Consider the following 6,547-nt stretch of genomic DNA (forward strand, 5'->3'; position numbering starts at 1 on the left):
GACTGATGGTGGTCGGGGGTGGAGAGGAGGTGGTGAGAGCCTTGGGCTGAGCAAACCCGGTTTTAGCTCGCGTGCGCATGCAGTGAAGGTTAACCGGAGGCCTAACTGGGATGGCACGAGGAGGCAGCGCGGGTACATGCGGAGCGGCAGGAGACTGGCGTGGCGTGGGTACTGTAGACGTGCAAGGCGTGGAGTCTGCATGGGAGGTTGGTGGCGTGGGGCCGCTAGTATTGGGGGGCGCGTGATCTGCATGGTGCGGGGACGCAGAGATGGGCGGGGGCGTGCGAGCGGGCGATGGCGTACGTGCATGTGGTGGCGTACGGGCATGCAGCGGGGAGCGCGTGGGGGACGCGTGGGGTCGGGGAGCGGTGGCCGGTAGCGCGCGCGGCGAGCGGGCGGAATTGGGCGGGGATCCCGGAGCGGGTGGTGGGATTGGGTTGGAAGGCGCGGGTCCAGCGGGTTCACGCCGATTGGTTGCCACCGAAAGTGGAGGAAGCTGGTACGAGGTAGGCGCGGTTCGGGATCTGGGAAAGATATCTAGCCTGGGATTTTCTGTGGACGTGCGACGCGGGGCTGTAGATGGTGTGTCGCCAGAGAAATATGGGAAGACGTGTTCGTCGAAGGTAACGTGACGTGAGATGATGACTTTGCGCGTAGAGAGGTCCAAGCATCGGTACCCTTTGTGTTCGAGGGGGTAGCCAAGAAAAACACACCGGGAGGAGCGAGGGGAGAGTTTGTGGTGGCTGGTTGCGACGGTGTTGGGAAAACATAAGCACCCGAATATGCGCATGTGATCGTAGGTAGGATGTTTGCCGAGGAGACGATGATAGGGCGTCTCGGATGCAATGGAAGAGCACGGCCGCCGGTTTAGGATGTAGGTGGCAGTGTGGAGGGCCTCGGCCCAGAATGTGGGGGGTAGATTGGCGTGGATGAGGAGGACGCGCAGAATGTCGTTGGTGGTGCGGATGAGGCGCTCGGCCTTGCCGTTTTGTGGGGAGGTATGGGGGCACGATAGACGGAAGGATGCACCATAGCGAGAGAAGAGATCACGGAGGGAGGTGGTGAGGAATTCACCCCCGTTATCGCATTGCATGCATTGTATGGAGGCGTGGAACTGGGTGAGGACGTATGCATGGAAGCAGTGAAGCATGTCGACGGTGTCGGATTTGTGGCGTAGGGGAAACGTCCAGGAATAGTGTGAGTAGTCATCTAATATCACTAAGTAATATTGAAAACCAGAAAAGCTACTAATAGGAGAGGTCCACAAATCACAATGTATTAATTGAAAGGGGGCACTAGTAAAGGAATGTGAATGAGGAAAAGGCAGCCGTGGCTGCCTGCCCAGTTGGCATGCCGTACAAACGGAAGTGTTTGATACACCCTTATTACAGTTTGGAAGGAAATGACTAGATAACATGGAAACAGTTTTATTACTCAGGTGCCCTAACCGCTGGTGCCATACGTCGCCACCAATGACAGTGAAGGAAATATGCCCTAGAGGCAATAATAAAGTTATTATTTATTTCCTTATATCATGATAAATGTTTATTATTCATGCTAGAATTGTATTAACCAGAAACATAATACATGTGTGAATACATAGACAAACATAGTGTCACTAGTATGCCTCTACTTGACTAGCTCGTTGATCAAAGAGGGTTATGTTTCCTAGCCATAGACATGAGTTGTCATTTGATTAACGGGATCACATCATTAGGAGAATGATGTGATTGACTTGACCCATTCCGTTAGCTTAGCACACGATCATTGAGTAATCTGCTATTGCTTTCTTCATGACTTATACATGTTCCTATGACTATGAGATTATGCAACTCCCGTTTACCGGAGGAACACTTTGTGTGCTACCAAACGTCACAACGTAACTGGGTGATTATAAAGGTGCTCTACAGGTGTCTCCAAAGGTACTTGTTGGGTTGGCGTATTTCAAGATTAGGATTTGTCACTCCGATTGTCGGAGAGGTATCTCTGGGCCCTCTCGGTAATGCACATCACTATAAGCCTTGCAAGCAATGTGACTAATGAGTTAGTTACGAGATGATGCATTACATAAAACGAGTAAAGAGACTTGTAGGTAACGAGATTGAACTAGGTATTGAGATACCGACGATCGAATCCCGGGCAAGTAACATACCGATGACAAAGGGAACAACGTATGTTGTTATGCGGTCTGACCGATAAAGATCTCCGTAGAATATGTGGGAGCCAATATGAGCATCCAGGTTTCGCTATTGGTTATTGACCGGAGACGTGTCTCGGTCATGTCTACATAGTTCTCGAACCCGTAGGGTCCGCACGCTTAAAGTTTCGATGACGGTTATATTATGAGTTTATGTGATTTGATGTATCGAAGGTAGTTCGGAGTCCCGGATGAGATCGGGGACATGACGAGGAGTCTCGAGATGGTCGACACGTAAAGATCGATATATTGGACGATTATATTAGGACATCGGAAAGGTTCCGAGTGATTTGGGTATTTTTCGGAGTATCGGAGAGTTACGGGAATTCGTATTGGGCCTTAATGGGCCATACGGGAAAGGAGAAAAAGACCCCAAAGGGTGGCCGCACCCCTCCCCATGGGCTGGTCCGAATTGGACTAGGGAGGGGGGCGCCCCCTTCCTTCTTTCTCCTTCTCCCTTCCCTTCTCCTACTCCAACGAGGAAAGGAGGAGTAGGACTCCCCCCTTGAGCGCGCCTCCTCCCCTTGGCCGGCCCCCTCCTCCTTGCTCCTTTATATACGGGGGCAGGGGAGCACCCCAAAGACACAACAATTGATCATTGATCTCTTAGCCGTGTGCGGTTCCCCCCTCCATCATAATCCACCTCGATAATATCGTAGCGGTGCTTAGGCGAAGCCCTGCGTCGGTAGAACATCATCATCATCACCACGCCGTCGTGCTGATGAAACTCTCCCTCAACACTCGGCTGGACCGGAGTTCGAGGGACGTCATCGGGCTGAACGTGTGCTAAACTCGGAGGTGCCGTACGTTCGGTACTTGATCGTTCGGATCATGAAGACGTACGACTACATCAACCGCGTTGTGCTAACGCTTCCGCTTTCGGTCCACGAGGGTACGTAGACAACACTCTCCCCTCTCGTTGCTATGCATCACCATGATCTTGCGTGTGCGTAGGATTTTTTTTGAAATTACTACGTTCCCCAACAGTGGCATCCGAGCCTGGTTTTATGCGTAGATGTCATATGCACGAGTAGAACACAAGTGAGTTGTGGGCGATATAAGTCATACTGCTTACCAGCATGTCATACTTTGGTTCGGCGGTATTGTTGGATGAAGCGGCCCGGACTGACATTACGCGTACGCTTACGCAAGACTGGTTTTACCGCCGTGCTATGCACACAGGTGACCAGCGGGTGTCAGTTTCTCCAACTTTAGTTGAACTGAGTGTGGCTACGCCCAGTCCTTGCGAAGGTTAAAACAACACCAACTTGACAAACTATCGTTGCGGTTTTGATGCGTAGGTAAGAACGATTCTTGCTTAGCCCGTAGCAGCCACGTAAAACTTGCAACAACAAAGTAGAGGATGTCTAACTTGTTTTTGCAGGGCATTTTGTGATGTGATATGGTCAAGACATGATGCTATATTTTGTTGTATGAGATGATCTGTTTTGTTGAAGTTATTGGCAACTGGCAGAAGCCTTATGGTTGTCTCTTTATTGCATAAGATGCAAGTGCCAAATAATTTCTTTACTTTATCGCTATGCGATAGCAATAGTTGCAAGAGCATTAGTTGGCGAGACGACCATGTGATGACACATTGATATAGATCAAGATGATGGAGATCATGGTGTCATGCCGGTGACGATGGAGATCAGGACGATGCTTTGGAGATGGAGATCAAAGGCACAAGATGATGATGGACATATCATGTCACATATTATGATTGCATGTGATGTTTATCTATTATACATCTTATTTTGCTTAGTTCGGCGGTAGCTTTATAAGATGATCACTCACTAAATTATCAAGGTATAAGTGTTCTCCCTGAGTATGCACCGTTGCGAAAGTTCTTCGTGCTGAGACACCACGTTATGATCGGGTGTGATAGGCTCTACGTTCAAATACAACGGGTGCAAAACAGTTGCACACGCGGAATACTCAGGTTAAACTTGACGAGCCTAGCATATAACAGATATGGCCTCGGAACACTGAGACCGAAAGGTCGAGCGTGAATCATATAGTAGATATGATCAACATAGTGATGTTCACCATTGAAACTACTCCATCTCACGTGATGATCGGACATGGTTTAGTTGATGTGGATCACGTGATCACTTAGAGGATTAGAGGGATGTCTATCTAAGTGGGAGTTCTTAAGTAATATGATTAATTGAACTTTAATTAATCATGAAATTAGTCCTGGTAGTATTAGCTTATATATGTTGTAGATCAATAGCTCGCGATGTTACTCCCCGTTTATGTTTTATATGTGTTCCCAGAGAAAACTAAGTTGAAAGATGTTAGTAGCAATGATGCGGATTGGATCCGTGATCTGAGGTTTATCCTCATTGCTGCACAGAAGAATTATGTCCTTGATGCACCGCTAGGTGACGGACCTATTGCATGAGCATATGCAGACGTTATGAACGTTTTGACAAGCTCTGTATGATAACTACTTGATAGTTCAGTGCACCATGCTTTACGGCTTAGAACCGGGACTTCAAAAATTGTTTTGAATGCCACGGAGCATATAAGATGTTCCAAGAGTTGAAATTGGTATTTCATACTCATGCCCGTGTCGAGAGGTATGAGACCTCTGATAGTACTTTGCCTACAAGATGGAGGAGAATTGCTCAGCTTGTGAGTATGTGCTCAGATTGTCTGGGTACTACAAGTGCTTGAATCAAGTGGGAGTTAATCTTCCAGATAAAATAGTGATTGACAGAATTCTCTAGTCACCATCATCAAGTTAGTAGAACTTCGTGATGAACTATAATATGCAAGGGATAATAGAAACAATTCCCAAGCTCTTCGTGATGCTGAAATCGACGAAGGTAGAAATCAAGAAAAACATCAAGTGCTGATGGTTGAGGAGACCACTAGTTTCAAGAAAACGGCAAAGGGAGGAAGGGGAACTTCAAGAAGAACGGCAAGCAAGTTGCTGCTCAAGTGAAGAAGCCCAAGTCTGGTCCTAAGCCAGAGACTAAGTGCTTTTACTGCAAAGGGACTGGTCACTGGAAGCAGAACTGCCCCAAGTATTTGGCGGATAAGAAGGATGGCAAAGTGAACAAAGGTATATTTGATATACAAATTATTGATGTGTATTTTACTAGTGTTCGTAGCAACCCCTCGATATTTGATACTGGTTCAGTTACTAAGAGTAGTAACTCGAAACAGGAGTTGCGGAATGAACAGAGACTAGTTAAGGGTGAAGTGATGATGTGTGTTGGAAATGGTTCCAAGATTGATATGATCATCATCGCACGCTCCCTACACTTTCGGGATTAGTGTTGAACCTAAATAAGTGTTATTTGGTGTTTGCGTTGAGCATGAATATGATTTGATCATGTTTATTGCAATACAATTATTCATTTAATTTAGAGAATAATTGTTGTTCTATTTACATGAATAAAACCTTCTATGGTCATACACCCAATGAAAATGGTTTGTTGGATCTCGATCGTAGTGATACACATATTCATAATATTGAAGCCAAAAGATGCAAAGTTAATAATGATAATGCAACTTATTTGTGGCACTGCCGTTTAGGTCATATTGGTCTAAAGCGCATGAAGAAACTCCATGTTGATGGGATTTTGGAATCACTTGATTATGAATCACTTGATGCTTGCGAACCATGCCTCTTGGGCAAGATGACTAAAACGTCGTTCTACGGAACAATGGACCAAGCAACAGATTTGTTGGAAATCATACATACTAATGTATGTGGTCCGATGAATATGAGGCTCGCAACGGGTATCATTATTTTCTGACCTTCACAGATGATTTGAGCAGATATGGGTATATCTACTTAATGAAACAGAAGTCTGAAATATTTGAAAAGTTCATATAATTTCAGAATGAAGTGGAAAATCATCGTAACAAGAAAATATAAGTTTCTACGATCTGATCATGGAGAAGAATATTTGAGTTACGAGTTTGGTCTTCAATTAAAACAATGTGAAATAGTTTCACTGCTCACGCCACCTGGAACACCACAGTGTAGTGGTGTGTTTGAACATCGTAACCGTACTATATTAGATATGGTGCAATCTATGATGTTTCTTACCGATTTACCACTATTGTTTTGGGGTTATGCATTAGAGACAGCTGCATTCACGTTAAATAGGACACCATCTAAATCCGTTGAGATGACACCATATGAACTGTGGTTTGGCAAGAAACTAAAGTTGTCGTTTCTTAAAGTTTGGGGTTGTGATGCTTATATGAAAAAGTTTCATCCTAATAAGCTCAAACCCAAATCGGAGAAATATGTCTTCATAGGATACCCAAAGGAGACTGTTGGGTACACCTTCTATCACAAATCCGAAGGCAAGACTTATTCAGAGT

Source organism: Triticum urartu, chromosome 4 (genome assembly GCF_003073215.2).
Source record: "Triticum urartu cultivar G1812 chromosome 4, Tu2.1, whole genome shotgun sequence".
In the NCBI taxonomy this organism is placed as follows: Eukaryota; Viridiplantae; Streptophyta; class Magnoliopsida; order Poales; family Poaceae; genus Triticum; species Triticum urartu.